The following is a 19,080-nucleotide window of genomic DNA, read 5'->3' as shown; positions in this document are numbered from 1 at the left end:
GGTAAGTTAAATTCTCTAAAGCCAGTTTTTGGAAACAAAGTATTATGAGGGGCAGGATGTTCAACAGCATTATTGCTCCTGACTGCTGACATCATCTTACCTGGACCTGTGCATATCACACTGTCCCACCTGACATCCTTGCCCTTAAACTGAAATAACACAGATTTGACAGATGGACCACTCATTGGACAGGGAATTGTCCAGAGGGCTGCACTCAAGCAGTTGCAGTCAATAGCTCAATGTTAAAGTGAAGATAGTGACAAGTGGCATTCCTCAGGGGTCAAGACTGCGACTGGCACTGTGTTAACACCTTTGTCAGGGATATGGACAGTGGACTCTGCAAGTTTGCTGATAACACCAAGCACTGTGGTGCAATCGACAGGCATGAGGGAAGGGATGACATTAAAGGGACTCTGACAGGTGGGAGAGGTGGGTCTGTGCCAACCTCACAAAGTTCAACAAGGCCACATGCAAGACTCTGCAGCTGGGCTGGGCCATCCCAAGCACAAATACAAGCTCAGTGGAGAATGGCTTGAAAGCAGTCCTTGAAAGTGACTTGAAAATGTTGGTTGATGAGAAATTTGACACAACCCAGCAATGTGTGCTGACAGCTCAGAAGCACATTCTGAGATGCATCAAATGAAAACTGGCCAGCAGGCTGTGTGAGACGATTCTTCTGCTCTGCTCCACTCTTGTGAGACCCCACCTGCAGTACTGTGTCCAGCTCTGGGGCTCCCAACATAAGAAGGACCTGGTCCACACCCTTCGGAGTGAATCTAGAGAAGAGCCACAAAGATGGCCAGGGAGGGAGCTGGAGCACCTCTTCTATGGAGACAGGCTAAGACCTGGGGTTTTGCAGCCTGGAGAAAAAGCAGCTCCAAGGAGAACTTAGAGCAGCCTTTCAATACCTAATAGGACCTACAAGAAAGCCAGAGAGGGGCATTGGGCATGTAGTGACAGGACAGAGAGACAGCTTTAAACCTTTAAACTGAAAGATGGGAGGCTTAGGTTAGATGTTAGAATTAAATTCTTTATTGTGAGGCACCAGAACAGTATCCAGAGAAGTTCTGGATACTCCATTACACCAGCCCTGGAAGTGCTCCAGGCCAGGCTGGATGGGGCTTTGAGCTATTTGGTCAAGTGAAAAGTGTTCATGCCCATGGCAGCGAGGTTGGAACTAGATCATCTTTAAGATCCTTTTCAACCCAAAGCATTCTATGATTACTCCTGAAGTTCTCCATTTTGCTTGGGTTAAGAACTGTTATTATTATTACCATGGATAAGAATCAAAACAGTACACTCTATCAAAACTACATAGATCTTACTGTACAGTGGCACACTTTAGATCTGGTAATTTTGTTTCAAAGTTATCTTTCAGAACATGCCCTATACTCAATCTTCATGCCCCTCTTTCAAAGCCATTTTCTTGACATTGACTAAAGTATTAGTAAAAATAAAATAAGAGGCTTATAACAAGACTAGCTTTACTAAGTACAGGATTAAAAGATCTATTTATCTGTAATTCCAGTTTCACCAATACCAGACTCCTCTGACCAACTCTATTAGGTCTCCCACACCTGAACTCCACTTGCTCTAGAGTATTTAAAGCAAGATGTTCTCAAGGTTGCAAATATCTACTCCTAATAATACAGAACTAAGAAACATTCATTTATGAGCTACCAGCAGCTTCCAGAAATTTTAACACCAGCATCTAACTAGAATCAGGATACTGACGCATTAAGTATTGTACCTGAAGTGCAATAACAAATTCACCAGACTGCTTTTTTGTTTAGATGACAGCCACCAAAATCATTAAGCTTTCATGCTTTATTCACTGTGCTTCTGGACAGTAATTGCAACCATCCCTCTCACTGAGAAGACTACCACAGGGGCAATATATGCCCAAGTCTAGCAACAATTAATTCTTGTACACATTTTCCAGCAGTTTAACAGACAGAAAAGGCTAACAATAGCCTAGTGTTCTGAGCTGCTGTGGTAAAGCCCAGCAATTATTTACTGGTTGTCTTTGATTTCACAGTAAGAACAATATTTAAAAAAAAAAAATAGTTCATATCAAAGGCAACAGTATTTTAGAAGAAACCAAGAAATTCCTCTTCCTTCACTCATTCCAGCAGAACCAGTGTGGCACCTCTCTTGTACTATCCACAGTGTCATACACTGTAATTTTAGCACCTAAGATAGTTGACTCTGCAGAACACATCAGGCTTTACCATTAATCAAGTTTAGCCATATTGTCAGTGTAAGCTATAGTGGCCTGCTTAGTTATATATTAATTTCCTAAAATAAGACAACATTCTTGTTACCTTTACCTTTTCTTCCTGCATTCAATAGACCTTTAACAAGTTGCCTGACTTAACACAAAAATGGAGTGAAATTTGTTATCTCACTCATAAGAGCACCCAGGACAATAAGGCACTAACTTGAGCAATCATCTTAATGTTCTGGAAGTAGAGAAGTCACAACTTGAATACTTTGAATTATTTTGAATTTTTTTGAAGCACAGCTATTGCTTATCCCATACTGATGGCTTTTAAAAGTTTGATACTAGAAAAACACCCAGTTGTTCTATTTCCATTGGAGCAGAGGCAAAAACTACTTTGAAAGTAGCAGTTTGTAAACATGATTTTCTTGGTTGAGAGCAGGCATGCTGAATACAGACTGTAGTCAAACAATCCAATGATTCTGCAGGCAAAGTATTGTCTACAACTTACAACTTCTTTTGGGAGCCTAACAAAAGCACTCTCCAAAATATCCCCTGGATATTTCAATCAGCTTTTTCACAGGACTGAAGTTCAACAATACTTTCCTATTTGGTTCCTGTAGTACTGTAAATAGCAGTGAAACAGCTTTAGGGGAAGAGCTGAAACCACACTTTTGAGTGCCTCATGTACCAGAAATAGCAACTCTTTAAACTAAGGGGCCTGAACTGCTTCCAGGAGTCCCCCTGCCTCAGAGTTTAGGCTACACAGAATCATAGAATAGTTTGAGTTGAAAGGGACCTTTTACACAATCTATATTCAACTTGTATGCACTTTCCACTTTTCCAGGATTTCACATTCTTTAGACAAAACTACCATCTGGGAAAACAATCTATTTCAGGAAACTGAGACAAGTCAGTCTCAAACCAGCACTTGTGGAGTCAGAAGAAAAGCTGTGACCTTGCAGACATCAAAGCAATAGGCACAGCTGTAATTACACATAAGTTTCCTTCAATTTATTAAATCAAGTCAGAAGTTTGGACATGGGTTCAAAGTTTAGTGCAGAATTCAGATTGAGTTTTTTCCTGATTATATTATCTCTCAATTATTACAAAGCCTCAATATCTTTCTTAAACAAAGGTTTAACAAGGAAGGATTCACAGCCCCACACAGGATTATTATTCTTTTCTACTGCAGGGAGGAGTAAAATAAATGCTGATAAGAAACTGAAGTTTCTTGGGCAAAAGAAGAAGAGAAATGCAGACAAGAAATTGTGATTTTGTTTCAAAAATTTATTCCAGCATGGCTGAACACTAGTAAGAGTTCTTACTAAAGAAAGTCTTTACTTCACAGGGACAGATAGTCATAGCAAGTTCAAGTGTGACTTTTCTGAGTGAGAGAAGACATACTATGAGCATAAAAACAGGAACCAACTGGAAAGCAATGAGAGCAAAGCACTAAAAAACCCCTAAGGTTCTGTTATTCTGTTATTCACACCTGCCTGCTAGCTTAAAGGTCTGGAGCCTGATTTCCAGTCATCCACCCCTCTGTAGCTTTAAAGCCATTATTTAAATAAGTGAGTTTTCCTGCACTGAAATGTTTTAGCTGCCTACATTTCAGCCTCTTCTTTCATTGCTGTGGTCACTAAGTGGCAGAGTTTTGCCTTCAGACAGATTACTTCTAACAAGCATTAATTTTTCCTCTTCCTTGAACAGTACTCTTCTCCTAAAGTACTACAGCCTAATTAGCTGTGGAAACAGATTTCATCTGTAGTGTAGGAACTCCCAGTCCTTTTTGTAAGAGGGGAAAGAGAGAAGATCCACCGGATCCTTAGAAGAAGCTACGTGCAACCTGCCTCAGTGATAGCAGTAATCCCACCCTCAGTGCCCCAGGACAGAAAGAGGCTGAGCATTCCAGCTTTACTACTACCATAAATGATGATGACAACATCAGAGTCCATCCTCCAGGTGACCCATTTCCTCACTGAGGATCAGTGTTAAGGATAAGAAAAAGTGTGGAAGATTCTGGTTTTCTTTTATATTTATATTAGCATTCTGCTTCACCAGTAAACCAATCTGATTCACCAGCTAGGCAGGTGAGTATCAGATCAAAAGTATATACTCACTAAGGGAAGGAAGAAAAAAAAATAGTGTTCCTTTCAGTCATAGTTTAGCAATCCTGTCATATTTCTTCAGAATAATGTTCTGTTTTATTAGTGAGGCAAGGGAGTTGTTAATTTTTTTGACACAAGAATAGTTTTTTGGAAGCAAATCAGGAAGCTAAGCAGTTGAAGGTTAACACTTCAAGATATGGTTGAACACCAGCAGAAGAATTATTAAGTCAGTAAGTTTCACTTACTGAGCTTCAAACAATTCAAAAGCAAAGTCACCTCCACACTATAAAAAACAAATCTGGCTTTAAAGACCAAGCCTCAGCATACCACTTAAAATCTGGAAATACAAAGTGATTCAATCCCTCAGGACAAGTATGTGTTTGGAAACTATGAAAAATGCCACATGACACCCAGAGGAGCAAGCAATACATACAAAAAAAATCTTTCAAAAAATGTGTTTCAACAAGGCTAAAATACAAGGTTAAAGTTCCTGGGAAGTCTATACCACACAAGGACAGAAATGCAACTTTGTCTCCAAACACTCAGATATTTGCAGCAAGTGGAAAAAACTATCAGTAATAATAGAAAGGTGCCAGTAACTTCTAGTCAAGTGTTCTGGCACTTGGCTGCCTATAGTAGGCAAGAATTAGACCAAGCTGCACATCTATGAATTGAAGCAGGCTGGAGCCAAGCATAATTTTCACATCTGTAACACTGGTCCTGTTATTTTCATTTTATTTATCAGGTCACTAGCAGTCCCTTCAACAGCCTCCTCCTTTTCAACAGATCTCACTACATGCAAGTAGCCTATGCAGACAAATCTAATAATCAACAAAAAAAGTCTTCAGCTTCAGAGAACTTGAATTCTAAAACCAGGAATATTTTCTGAAATGCAGTATTATCTAATCAGTGCTAAGTAACATGAAACAAAGCAGTTATCTACTGAATTTCGTCTACTCCAACCACCACACATCTTATTCATGAAACAGCACAGGAGAAAAAGAGAAAACAAATTTCAGATTGCATTAACTTCAAAAGCAGCCACACTGCAGAGATTGAGTGGATGCACAGGAAGTCTCTGAATAAACTTCTAGGCCTATGTTTTCTCCCCCAAGTAGAACGCTCAAATGGTCCCTCAGCACCAAGCCAAAAAGAGAAATAAGACCTCTCCTTCCCAAACTGAAGTGCTAAGATAACATTTTTATAGCCCAGAAGTAGAGGTACAGCGATGAAGGCACAGGCTTCACGCCACTCCACAGGAAAATCTATCCCAAAGACTGCTGGCAGCTCCCCGCAGACAGAAAACCATCCAATATGACTGCTCGTTTTGACTTTCAGAAAACAAAAAGCAAGCTAAAAGCATGCATGGAAGGAAATCAAATGCTCCTGGAAAAATAAGAACATTAAGGGTAGATTTTCTGAAAAGTGCATCTAGTTCTGCTCATGCTCTTCAGGCATACTATTAGCACTCAAAAAAGAAATAAAATCTCATCTCTGTGAGAACATATCTCCACCACATCTCTCCCACCCTTCATAAATTATTTCCCAAAGCATCTCCTGACGGCTATATTTTGATCTGAAGGCAGAAGAAGGAAAATAACGTGTCTTTTCTTAATGGACACGTCAATACTCTTCTAAGAAAAAAGACAAATTCTGCCCGGAGGCTACAGAAGCCGCATCAGGTGCGGGGCACGCCGAGCGAAGCGCCGGGCGGGCAGAGGCTGGAAAACAACCCAGCCCTCTCCTCTGCCCGGATACAGGAAGCGAAGGGAGGGCTGGAGCGGCTGCTGACAGGTACCGCGCTGGGCACGGGGGACGCCGGCTCACAGCCCCAGGCCCCCACGGCTGGGGCGGGAGCGGGGCTGTGCCGGCGGCAGCATCAGCCCCCGGGCGGCAGAGCCAGCGCTGCCCCAGCCCCGACCCCGCTCCCCGCTCCCCGCTCCCCGCTCCCCGCACAGCGCGGCGGGCCGGGTGCGCCCCCTGCCCGCCCACCCGGCCCCGAGCAGCGCCCGGGACCGTGGAAGGAGGCGGGAGCTGCTGCCGCCGCCCCCTCACCTCCCCCGCCGCTGGGATTTACCTGGTCGGGGAGCCCGCGCTGCCCGGACCTGCCCCCACCAGCAATGCGCTTTCCCGGCGATAAGGGTGAAGGGGCACGGAGCGGAGCTCTCACCCCTCACCCTCCGGCCGGCCGGGCGGGCGGCAGCCGCTACACCGCTCCCGCTGCCTCAGAGCCTGGCGCTGGAGGCCGCCATCTTAGCTCAGGCAGCGAGACCGCCCCCTCGGCGCAGCCGCCGTGCGGCCCGGGGCCGTCATGGGACGCGGTCACCTGATGTGTTCCGCGCTGCCTGCCCCTTCCCGCCGCACTGACTCCCTCCTTCCTTCCTTCCTACCCTCGCCCCTTGCCCTGCCCTGCCCTGCCTTGTTCTGCCGGGAACCGGCATGGCTCCGTGCGCAGGCGCCGCGCCGCCGGGGTGCAAAGTGCCTGTCGCGCTCCCCTTGCGCGTCGCCTCAGGGGTGTCAGTGACCGGTGCGGTCCTGCCCGAGCGTCTCCAGGCCGTGGAAGGCGCGTGGAACAGTTAAAAAGCCGGAGCACGCTGCTTAATGATGCACATTACTTACGTGTCTGTAAAAGCCATGTTAAAATGCCACATTGAGGCTGCGGAGACTGAATCACTGATTTATGTGGTTGGCTAACCACCCTCCAGATTTGTTACGGGACTCTTAAACTCCCCGTCAACTTCCCCATATTCTGCACCAGATGCGAGGGTTCCCAAAAATGTAAACTACGGACGGCAGCATTGTAACACGAGCTCCTTAAAATGCCTACTGATTGACATAAATATTTTGAATATTTTAAAATATGACTTGCATTAGAATACCATGGCCTTTCCCTTTCATTGAAGTCTGCAGATGAAGAGAGAAATGAGGAAAAAACTGTAAGTGGAACTAAGTATTTTGGTGAAAAATACCAAAACCACAGGTGTTAAATTCTTTTAATATCCTTTTCACCATCATATCTACTCTTAAGAAACAGCATGTAGCTGAGTCAGGGCAGGTTCAGGATGGGTATCAGGAGAAAGATTTTCACCCAGAGGGTGGCTGGGCACTGAACAGGCTCCCCAGGGAGGTGGTCACAGCACCAGCCTGACAGAGCTCAAGAAGCTTTTGGACAATGCTCCTGAGGACAGAGTGCGACTCTTGGGGTGTCCCAGCAGGGCTGGGAGGTGGAGTAGATGATCCTTGTGGTTCCCTTCCAACTCTGGATATTCTGTGATAAACTGTCTTGTATTTTGCTTAAGATATTTAAATACTAGTCAGACATTCTTCTGTTAAATCTAGTCCTCTGAATCTGGGGCACTGTGATAAAATAGCACTGATGGGAAAATAACATATTACTTCGGGGAAGCTGATAAATTGCTTTTGGTTACAGAACTTCAAGGGAGATAAAAAAAAGATTTAATGTTTTATTAACGTACTAGGAATTGTAAGAATCTAATTTCAGAGGGAGGTCATATGATTTGGAAGAGTTTCTTTGAGTGCATAGAAGAGTTTTTGGACAGGTTTGGAGTGGTTTCTGGTTTTGTTGATTAGTTGGCTCAGAGGGGTTTTTGATTCAGGGGGTGTTGATTTTTTCTCAGTACTTATTTTGCATTGTTAATATAGGTAAGTAAAATATGTCAAGTAAAGCAAGAGCTTGTTAGCTCGGGAACAAAGAATGACACTTGAATAATGAAATTGATGTAACAAAGTAGTAATCAATGTTTTCATGGACGGATTTTAATCAGACAGCACAGATTATATTTCAGTATGTTTATTCAGCTCAAACTAGTATTTCAGTAACTGTGTTTTCCTCTATTTTTGGACATGCTTTTGCCTAAGTAGTGGTATTAACTTTGGATCTAATGCAAACAACTGATAAAAGGAGGGCACAGATTAAGATAAAGAAAATTTGAGAGATAGTGAAATAATAATTTTGAAATTATTCAGAGAAAAAGCAAACAAGGAAGGTGTGTTTAACAGCCCTGACAGAAAGTTATGGAAATGATATTTTACAACATGGTACAACATCTCTCAGAAATTAAAGTAGACCAGGATTTCATTACTGTCTAACTGTAAAGTATGTGTGAAGTTACCTTGTGTGCAGAAAAAAGTATTCTGGTTTGCTTGGTCTTTTTTTCTTGTGAGATGACACTACTGGATATTTTTAGACATAGGATCTCATTTTTCTGTTTAACCAAAGGTTTGTGAAAATGCTGGAATACAAAAATTCTATTTTTAACACCTCAAATTTAAAATTTTGTTGTTTTAGTTTAAAAAGAAAGTAAACAAAATCCTCACTCCATTAATGTCAATGACAGTTTTGTTATTACCTGTGTCTGACACAGGTAGTGCTTTATTTTTCCCAGTCACTTACAGAGTCAGAAATCGTATCAGAGCCATTCTCATTATCAAAATAACATTAGTAAAACACAAGTTTGATGCCTTCTTGAAAGATAAAATGTTAAATTGCTTCAATCCAGTTTGGAGAAGCAAACCCAAGTTCAGTTCTTCCAGATCTTTCATGTGAAGTACTGCAAATCAAGGTCAGTATGACCTTGTCCATTTAAATACTTCCATTTGCAAAAGAGTTCAGGCCATCTCCAATCTAGAGAGCAAGGTCTCTCCTTACCATCCAATAATTGAAATCTGGAAGGAATGAAGAGTTCTAGTCCACCACTAAATAATTAATAATCCACTGGCTATTTCTGTGATCAGCACCTGTTCTGAAAGACTGTGGTTTAGGATGGCTGAATTCTTCAAGGAAGCTACAATACAGGTACTGTAGAGCCAATGCTAAGATTCTCTGCATAAATATTACGATTGTAAATACAGCCTACAATAGTAGAGATCCTATTCCCTTTAAGACAGATATATTGTGGTTTATAGCAGTAAAAAGAACAGGTTTCTACCTAGCCTGCATGCAGGAAACAATGGACAAATTAACTTCTCTTCCTAGTACTGTCTCTAATGATAGGGCAGAATTTTGGGTCATCTGTTTGGACAAATTAGAGATTTTTCCATCCTTCCTTGTCTTAGAAGAAAATAAGTTCCTGCTAGAACTGGGAATAGTTACTTTACTCTCTTACTTAACCTGCAGTTAGGGCACAGGAGGGCGCAGGACCATCCACTCTAAAGTCAACTACTGTTTTTCTGCCATGAAGTAATGTGGATCTATCTAGTCATCTTAAAGACTGGATCTAAAAGGTACAACACAGCTTAGTATGAATTTAGGATAACTAACAGAAAATAGGCTTAATAATTGTAATTTTAAATGACCAAATAACAAGAACAGTAATCCCTTGATGACTAATTATAGTACTTGACTGAGAAGGGATAACAGAAAGATTTTGAAAGGGGGGAAGTAAATGTCAAAGTCCCATATAAATCTAATTAAGAAAAATGCCTTTGGAAACCTCTGTCTTGGATCTTGTCTCTTTTACTGCAAAATTGTTGTAAATGGCAAAATGCAGGTTACACTGAGGGCCTTCTGGAAATCAGACCCACATTCCTGCATCAGTCTTTGTTCTATTCCTTGTTATTCCAAAGATGCATTAAGACTATGCTGACAATCTGTCAGCTGTTCAAAGCTCACATCAAATTTTTATGTATCTTGACATATTTTGTCTAAAAATAAATGCAGATAATAACGATAATTTATCTTCTCTGTGACATTTATTAACAGGTAACTTTTGGGTGCTCCCCGTTAATAATTCTATATTTCCTGATAGACTTGTTAAATGATTACTTGTTTGTTATCTTAGCTAGTGGCTTAATAATAACTGTAGCCTCAGCTAATTAACTTTGTGATAAATTTTGGTAAATAATTAATATGTATCTTCAATACAGTGATGCATGCCAATCTGTATTCATATTTGTAGCATTCCTCCAATAACTCTTCTTCTATTTGGACAATCCTTTCCTTTTGCCATCGGCCTATGTGCAGTAAACACTCTTATATTAACTTTTGAGCTCTTGACCCATCTATACCTTTGTATAACCTGGTCTTTTTGGTGTGTCTTTTGAAGATAATCTACAAATTGTCTTTATCTTTTAACTCTTTTACCTTCCAATAGGTAAGTTCCAATATGAGTTGCAATCCAGTCTTAGTAGTTTATGTGGGTACATCTGGTGTAAGAAAAGTGAATATATCAAATTTGCTTAAAACCTCAGATGTCATTCCTAGTAGAAAGAATCTTATAATGGAACTAAATAGCAATGCACAGTGATGTAACAGTTCCTAATGAAATTACACCGTCTAAAAAAATGTGGGGTTATATTTTTTCAAAGGAAAATGTAAAGGAGAAATGTATTGTTTATTGCATGTAAAACAAAATAGCAACCAATTTATAGAGTAAGTCTTTAACTGCCTTCTCTTTTGACTACATTTATTCAGTTTGTTGAAAAACAATCTGTACACATATGTTCAGTTGAAACCTCAACAAAATGACAATGAAAATTCCCATATACTTATTTCATCTTGGGAATGCTTCACCTTAGCATTGCAAGGCTTCTTAAGGTGAACTGTTCTTTGAAATAATCTGACTCCTAGGGACCATTTTGTGATAAAAGATACTGTGGATGTCCCAGGTGACACTTCTTCTCACTGTTGACACACAGCACCTGCAGGGAAGTGCCCTGAAACACAAAGAGGCATTGCAGAAGGAGCCGACTCTGAGAAAAGTGAGGGCCTGTACAAAGAAGAAATTGGAGTTCTGGAAGAGCAGAATGGGCCAGAGTGGTAGGAGTGGGTTTTGCACATGGGTCTCATAGGATGGATAAGTATCTTGAACTACTGAGAAGGAGAGTAATCAGTCAGCTTCTGCTGTGAGGCTGTGAGGCCTTGATGTTTGAAAATTTTACTGTGAACAGGAGAAGTGCTTATGTAGGGAGAAGAGGACTTTTTCTCAAGAAAACTGATACAGCCAATTCACAGAAGAGGGAAACCAAAAGGAGAAGATATACTTAGATCTGGCCCAGCAAAACACTGTTAATGATACAAATAGCTGAGAATAAAGCCTGGGAATGTCTGGGAAGGAGACAGGGATTGATCTGAGGAAAAGAATAGGATGATAGGAAGACTCAAATGGAGAAGCAAGGAGTGTGAGGAAGGGCTTAGCAGAGCAACAGGCTGCAAAAGACAGGACAAAAGAGGCAGTATCCGCAACAGTCTGCTAAACTAGAAACCACAGTTTTTGCAGGATAACTCAGGCTGAAAAACCTAATGCTCATTTGTATCTGAAATCCTCTCTAGAGGATCTCAACTTAGTTCTGTTGTTAGTTATTCTTAATACCAACCAGAGATCTGTGTTGCTGATCTAGATGTGGTATATGATATAATCCCACATCATAGCTCTGTGGGTTTTTAAAATGAACCTAGAGAATTATGCATTTACATACATAAATAACTATGCAGTATTGACATTGTAAAACCAAAAGGTCTTTTAGAGTTAAAAAATTCCAGAAGATTAGGATTGCCTTTGCAAATAATTGCATGCTTGTGTATAATTTTTATCCATGGGAACTTTGCCTTATTCACTCCACAAGATGAAGGGACTCATTGAATCCACATGGATGCTGTGCTGTGTTCTATTCACATTGCTCAGTTTGCTGGCCCAAGATTTATTCAGTGTGCACTATACCAGCTCTATTATTCAAGCTTCAGAATATTCAAGCTTACTAATTTCCATATTGGCATTTCTGTGACATTGTTCAGTACACTGAGTGCTCCAGAAACATGAGTTAATTTATTTTCTCAGCATCCTTCTGCTTCTAATATTTGACTAGTTGAAAGTACATTAATGTTTCTTTTTCTGTGTATTCCTGTGTATAATTTTCAAGTATCCTAACACAACCTTTAAGGATCACATGTTTTTTAGCAAAAGCACACTTATCCTATTAAAAAAATAAGATTGCTATTTGATCTCTCCCTGTCTCTTTTTGTAGACATGAGAACAAAAACTGATGACAGTGTATCTTGCAGGCTTATTCAATTTATTGATCTATGTGACATGCCAACTTTTACATGTCTTATGTATTTTAGAACATGCTCCTGTCTTAGAAAATTCTCCTACTAAAGATATTGCATTATCAATTTCATTGTCAGTTTATTTATTGAAAGTTGATTTTTGTGGAAAGTTAAATTTAAATGCTAGTGCGGGAATGGGAATGCTATTAATTTGAGGAACTGGATATTGACAGAATGGCTGAAATTTATATTCAGCAATTAGGGTAACCAAAAAATAAAATAAAATACAATAAAATACAATAAAATAAAATAGTTAAGAAAATTTATTTTGAACACTGAACTATCTCAGGAGCACAGCGCATTAGTGGGACAGTAGGAAAATTTGGTCATTGGAATTTTACCAATTTTTTGGTAAACCAATTCTACTAACTTTTTGGTGGAATTATTCAGAATCACAGGGAGATTCCTGCAGTGCAGGTGTTTAAATTTGGTCATCCAAAACAAAAGGGCCTTTGAAAACCAAGCAACAGGTTCCTGTTGCTTACACAATACATTTTTCATCAGCAAGAGTTATGAAGTTATACTTGATTCATCACTGCAGCCTGTAGAGCAATAGGGGAAAAGTAAGTACTAATTCTCTGATTCTTTAGTCTGGGGTCAAATCCCAGAAGCAGAAATAAGTGAGATTATGATGCCCAATGGAAATAATTGTGGACAAAACAACAAATAGGAATTATTAACCTTGCCCAGTGTCTCAGATGATCCTAAAAGTCTTACTATTTCCAGAGGGCAAGAATGTTCTTGAGCATATCCAGTTTAATCAAAATTTGTTCATGAAGCACAAAGAAGAACAGAGGAAATTATGATCTCATAACTTTCAGGCCAAGCCATTGAAATTATAGCCTTGTGAGAAAGAATGTAAATCAAAAAGAATATTTAATTTTTCCTTTTTTTGTTTTTTTTTTAAGCTTCTCATAGCCCAGTAGTATGCTCTTTACCATTTAGAATGACTGCTAGCTGAGAAACTAACCATTTATGAATTATACAGCTGCAAGGTGTTATCACAAAAAAAAAGAACATTTTATTGCCTAATAACCAATAGCAGCAGCAGCAGCAATGAAAAGGCTTCTGGCTGAAAGACCTAAGTTGCATAATATGTGAAAGCTGTGTTGCTTTTATAGCAATTTAATCTCAAGCATTATCTGTATACCCTGTATTATCTGTTGGAGACCCCCCACCCCAATAATAGCTCACCCTATATGTGTGATCCACAACTGGAACATATTTTCATGGTGGATTTTACAAAAATGTGTTTTAGTTTCATAAACATCCTAAAGTAAAACAGAATGCAATTATCTGATTGCTGGAAGACAAAAAAATCCATGTTAGTTCAGGCACTGTTTTATTGAGCTGTGTTCAATTTCTCAAAGCATTCAGAAATTTCATTATAAGATTACACCAGGCACCCCTGGCTCCAGCACCATAGCAAAGAAAATGGGATGCCCAACACCTGCTGCTTCCCACATTTTGGATGCTATCCAAATCACTATCCAATCACTATCTAATCCTGCTCTCCAAAGAAACCCTTTACAACAATTTCAAAAGTTAGTCTATCTTTGTCTGTGCCGGTTTGTAGTATTCACATCTTCCTAGGCTACTTAAGCTGCTCTCTCCCCATCTCCTGTCCCTTTTGCGCTATGAAAAACTGGAAATTAACTATAGTGACTTTCCTTTCAGCTCATTTCAGTCAGAATGCCTGTAAGTCATCAGTGATGGCATTTCAGGCTATACTCCTATGTATAGCTTTACATCTTGGTGTAACTTCCCTCAGCAAAGTGTGGCACACAAAGCCACCCTGTCCCTGCATAGCAGAGCTGCCATGTCACACACCGATGGCACATGATGCATCCGATTTAACTGACATTTGAACCTGAAACTCCTGATGGAGCCAGGAAAACCTTGATTCTGGGAGCTGTGCCTCCTCCTCCTCAATGCACACAGATCTCAGATTTGAGAGGTCACATGCAGTTATCCTGGAGTCCTTGACTCTGAATCTCCAAATAACATTGTGGAACTTGTGAAGAAAAATAAAGTGATTGAACCCACAGAGGTGGGTGGTATTCCCTGTAGGCATATTCTCACCTTTATTGTTCACAGGCAAGAGGTCTCATCATTTATGTGAGAAATGTTTTAAGCTCTCTGTACAACATCAGTGATCGCTAGTGCTGGTCTGAAGGAGGGTGGGGAATATTCCTAGGCAACACACCCTCTCCTTGGAAGAAGGCTCAGAAGAGATGGGTACAGGTGTTTATAAAGCTCGTGTTATGAGCTATTTAGAGTGATAATCAGATTACATCCACATTAACAGCAGAAGGAGGGTGTAGCATATTCTGCAGTAATGCTAAACTACATTGCAAGCCATGGACATAGAGAAGCTGATACTTTGCCTTTCTCCCATTATTGAATGACAGCCACAATGTAAGATTGCTGGACACAGTGAGTCATAAAAAGAGCATCAGTCAGCATGATTTTCAGCTCTTTCCCATTTCCTGTAATAAGCAGAAGCAGTTCTTTGGAAATTTCTGTTTTCTTTTGAGTTGGTAGATATTTTTTTCTTAGATTGTTACAGTTTCACCTTCATTTCCCTCATGCTGTTGCTGGTTTCGTTTTTCTCATTCTGACAAATCATTGAGTCCCTTACCAATTTCTCAGTCTTGCAGGGATACTGGTATTTTAGATTCTGGTGATGAAAAAGTATTTCACCTTTAATATCCAGATCACTGGGCCATTTGGCTGAATTAAGGGAAACAGAAGTAGATGAATGTGAGAAAGCACAAGCAGCAGGGCAGAAAGTTAACAGCAGTAAGTTAACACCCCTTCTAGCATCCATTTCAGGCAGTATGTTATCCATATTATCTTCCCACTCTTTTTGCTTTGCTTTGACACAGATCGTGACCATCAAGTGGTATATAAGGCATATGCTGTTGTTTTTAAGCATAAGCATATGGACAGTTATGCAATCTTATTTAGTGCTAGTTTGTTTTTTTGGCCAAATTCCTCTGAACTTCTGCTGTCCTATTTTTAGTGTATGGCAGAGAGGCATGTAACAAAAGAAGCTCAAATATATTCTTATTTATACATCTTAATTTGTGGAAAATACAAATTATTATTGTACTATACTAGTAACCAGTTTTGGATTATATGAATTATTCAGCTTTTTGATAAATTACTTAACAGTGAAGTGAAAATTAGCTAGTGTGCTTATTGAATTAGTTGACCAGCAAGTAAGTGCTATCCACTCAAGAGGAGGATAGACTAAGTTTAAAAATGCTTGAATTGTTCTTCAATAGGGGTGATGTTATACCAGCCATGAAAAGGACCATGTTCTCTATTATAAAATCACAGAATTCTTTTGTTTCTGCTTCTAGTCCAAGTTGCATTTTAAGAGGAGAAATATCTTCCACTATAGGAAAGTCAAGAACAACATTCATGAATATATAAGCCAATTTTATAATTGCTCAAGCTTTTTACTGATGGTTTTTACCCACAATCTGCAAAACAAGTGGCTTCTTAGCAAAAAAGGCACTGAGCCTTTTTTTTTTTTTTTTACTACTGATCATGTTCAAACTGAGTCTCTTTATGAGGAGTCTTTTCATAACACCAGATATGCTGATTAATTATTTCAGTGTGAATCTTATCATCTGAAGTGACCTGACCCTTACAAGAAAATTTTCTTTGCACAAATAAGAATTGCAGCCAAGTAAGGTATAGAATACTCTATACAGAAATGTACTAAAACTGAATTGTTAGTTTATTGTATTTGAATAAACTAATATTTTGGTAGGCATTAAGAGAAAATGAAGCATTTAATTAATTTGTTTGCTGTTATTTTCTTATGTAAAAGTGACTAGCAGTTATGTCTTTGAATAAAATTTGGTTTTCTCTCTGACCAGTGCTTAGAAAGCTGGTGCACCCAGTTTTTTAGGAAAAGTAATGTAGCTTTTGACAGAAGCACAAAGTGATGACTTGGCACATGGCAGACAAAGGACAAACTGTTCAGTTGTGGCCCTAAACGTATTTCAGTGCAACCAGTAAACAGGGACACAGCATGGACTTTGCTGATTAAAAGCAGAATTAAAAAGCCTGAAGCTGCATTTGACAGTGTTCCAATTTGTTACCAGCTCAACACATGGGATTCTGTTTCCTTTTACTTTGTGGCTTCCGGCATCCCCATGCAGAATATTACTGTTTCATTGTGGGTTTGTGTATTTTCTTCACTCTAGGAGAATTTATTTCTTCCTCTTGATTTCCTAGAGAGACTTAATACCCCCTGCCGAAAATCTGAGATATTTTCAGCTTACCATATTGTTCCTTGTTTCACTGCTCCTGCCTTTACCATCTAGCAGGGCCTACCTCTTCCAGCCTTCCTTAGGTGAGTGCTGTCAGTGTGAGGGATCAGAGTCAGTGCATGTGTGATGTACTCATCCCACAGGTGAGGATTTCCAGGAGGTGGCTCCAAGGCAAGTGTTGTGCATATCTTCACATTTCCTTTGCTATTTTAATCTCATACATACTCTTGTGTGTCCCTTTTTCATGTCTTGTCTGAATGGGCTTCAAGCAGCATTGCTCTGTACTGCAGGAGGCAACACAAAGTTAATAATTAATTTCTGATCATTAACTTCATCTACCTCAAGAAGTACCTTTTTAAAATGGGAATGCTACTATTAAAAGCAATATAAATCTGTTACAACAATAAATTTGCTTACAGTGTATCACTATTTTTTTACTTACATTAGTACAAGGTCTTGAAGGAGAATTTGGAAGTGGGAATTTCCTTGCCATTAATTATTTCTCAAATTACTACAGTCTTAGCCATTAATAGCTAAGGGTTTTAAAATTTTTATGTTGTAGATTTTACCAGAATTAAAAATATACAATGTTTCAAACTTGCTAGGCCTTGAATATCTGTTTCTAGAACAAATATGTCGTTTGTTGGTTTTGATAGAAAGCTTGTATCTGCGTGTGGCAACAGTATTGGACTTCAGATAACAAAGTGTTGAAAAATCTCCAGCTGAAATTCCCAGTGTTAGACCAAGTGTCCAAATGCAATGGGTTGGATTCATCACTGTAATCAACAAGAGGTAAGAAAATGCTGGTGGAAAGTCTGTGGTCAGCATGGAAATTTAATATAGTACAGCTAAACCTGTAATCAACAGCAAACTGATCAAAGATATTTTTCTTCTGTTCTTCCATTTAAGGTGTCTGTTATATTAGCTGGCTATGGGAATTAGCACAGATCAATATGAACACAGGCTAACAGAGGTCAGAAAACAATCATCTTCTGAAGTTTTGCCATTGAATATGACTGAGTAGAAGTTCTTGTCTGTGAAAAAGAAGACCATGGGTTAATCCCTGAGCCAAGTGTAGTGGTGAAGTTTTGTATTTTCTGAGGCAGAAAGATCTGTTCATTTCACACTAACTTACCTATCAACTTTCTGCATGTTATCTAGAAGAAAATTGTTAATCTCTTTCCTACTCCTTTAAAACAAAAGTTAGTTCTGGAAGGGCAGAACTGACCTTTACCATCCAAGATGTTTTTAGCTTCAGATTCAGAAGACTCAGAGTGGGCTAGATCCCTTTTAAAACAAACTTTCTTATGATTATGGAAACAGGATTTCTTACAATAAGTAGGAAGCTGCAAACACCAAGATCTTGTCTAAGCAGTAGGTGGCAGACTGCTCCCAGTAATCCTTAGGAAGTTGTGACAGCCCTTCTTAATGCCTACGGGGCTGTAGCTAAAGAAGAGAGATGTAAAGGTGGGGAGATTCCTAGGGTTCAAGCAGTCTGCCCAATTTCCCAGAGCATGCCAGGGATACTCGAGGCAGGCCTTGCCAGGCGAGGGGATGTTGCTCCTAGAGTTGCTCTGTGTTATCAGTTCCTAGAGTAACTGTGGCTGTTACCCTGCCCTGCAGCAGCTGGGTGACCTCGATCTTGTTTTGGAGGATTTGCCACTGTTGAGGGAAAGCCAGCACTGTCATGGCTTTGACACCTCTACACTACAGTATGCCTGTAGTTTTGTCACCATTTGGAAATCCCTTTTCCAAAAAATCTCTCCAGAGACCCCAAAGAGTTTCTTAACCAAAATGGAGTTTAACACATGGAATTATGTCTGAGGATGTCGGTGGGTACACCAGAGCCTCTACTGATCTCTACATACACAAAGTAGTTTCTGAACAGTACCCAAAAAGCAAAGCTGGGATCCAGTCTTTCGACAAAACCTTTTTTTTTTTTTTTGTGCTTACCCTTACCTAAATGATGTTTAGGTAGAACAAATATTTTCTCTTTTTAGCAGATTTTTTTTTAAATTTAAATTCACCTTGAGGGGTTTTCCCAATGCCCTGCTGCTAATAATTAATGTACTTAAGGATGCACTTTATGCATTGGCTTTTGTCTCATACGTTTCATTTCAAGAGAAGCCTGTGGTGCTTACACAAACTGCCTTCCCCATCACACTTGTTTCTCATGCCATAATTTTGCTGACTGTCAGACTCTATCTAGTGTATACCAAGACATTTGGTATACATTAGATAGATTACCCACCTAGAACTAGGCTCTTGTATCAAAGTAGAAGACTGTCCAGAGACTGCTGGAAACCACACAATCCAGTAGTTGGTAAACACTTGGGGGAGCTGCCCATCCACTATGCAAAAATGTTGGATAATATTAAAAAATGTTGGAAATTA

At 39.8% G+C, this 19,080-nt stretch overlaps 1 protein-coding gene across 4 annotated transcripts in view; it reads right to left on the bottom strand.

Annotated features, from left to right (window-relative positions):
* DNAJC13 (DnaJ heat shock protein family (Hsp40) member C13) overlaps positions 1 to 6,641 on the bottom strand; it is a 56,448-nt gene extending 49,807 nt beyond the window's left edge. For all 4 annotated transcript variants that reach the window (XR_011679575.1, XM_071429517.1, XM_071429516.1 and 1 more), the window contains exon 1: positions 6,410 to 6,641. The gene's annotated coding sequence lies outside the window, so the exon portion shown is untranslated. The remainder of the gene's footprint in view (positions 1 to 6,409) is intronic.
* Positions 6,642 to 19,080: the final 12,439 nt, after the last annotated feature.

Source organism: Agelaius tricolor, unplaced genomic scaffold (genome assembly GCF_023055355.1).
Source record: "Agelaius tricolor isolate 1412-34295 unplaced genomic scaffold, bAgeTri1.0.p SCAF_6, whole genome shotgun sequence".
Lineage (NCBI taxonomy): Eukaryota > Metazoa > Chordata > Aves > Passeriformes > Icteridae > Agelaius > Agelaius tricolor.
This window is presented reverse-complemented; position numbering and strand designations above follow the sequence as displayed.